At 30.8% G+C, this 763-nt stretch overlaps 1 protein-coding gene across 1 annotated transcript in view; it reads left to right on the top strand.

Annotated features, from left to right (window-relative positions):
• Nucleotides 1–763, top strand: part of LOC105449785 — a 2,093-nt gene that overhangs the window by 698 nt on the left and 632 nt on the right. The gene's annotated exons all lie outside the window — the stretch shown is intronic.

Raw genomic sequence — 763 nt, 5'->3', positions numbered from 1 at the left:
TATATCCTTTATGTATTAAATTATTATATTATTATTAAAATTTAGCTCTTCTTGAGCGTAACTATCTTAAAGGCCGTTTGCAAAGAACGCGGTCAGCGTTTAGTAAAGTTAACCCAAGGTTGGAAAGTAATGCGTTATTTATGATAATGAGGGGACACGGTAATGTAAAGTGTTTAATTAAGGATATATATACATATATATAGGTACTGGTTATATAGAAAAGGTAAAACTTCTTCTACCGTCTGGTTTGGAGTATTTCATTGAAAGAGTCAGTGTTAAATTTCAAATAATGGATAGAGCATATGTTATTAGAAAACAATTTCCATTATCCTTGAGTTATGGTATCACTATTCATAAAAGTCAAGGATTGAGCTTGCAAAATGCTATTATGGATATAGGCAACTCTATATTTAGTTGTGGTCAAGTATATGTTGCATTATCTCGAGTAACATCTCTGAGTGGATTGCATTTAATTAATTATGATCCTTCATCTGTATTTGCTAGTGAAAATGCAATTACGGAATATAATCGGCTAAAACGAATACATAATCCAGAATCAAAAATGCTTACTATTTCGAAAGAACGCTATTGTAGAATTAAAGATGTTCCGTGGACATTGTCGAAAACATTTACTTCTGTTCAAGAGTCTGATCAAAAAGCTCTATTAAACAGTATTGCTTGGGATATACATGGTTTTCAAAATATAGACAAAGTTTCATGCTATGCAAATGTAGTATTACAATGTTTGTTACATTTACACAGA

This window comes from Wasmannia auropunctata, unplaced genomic scaffold (genome assembly GCF_000956235.1).
Source record: "Wasmannia auropunctata unplaced genomic scaffold, wasmannia.A_1.0 LD336074.1, whole genome shotgun sequence".
Lineage (NCBI taxonomy): Eukaryota > Metazoa > Arthropoda > Insecta > Hymenoptera > Formicidae > Wasmannia > Wasmannia auropunctata.
Note: the sequence above shows the minus strand (reverse complement) of the source record. Positions and strands in the feature narration are given on the sequence as shown.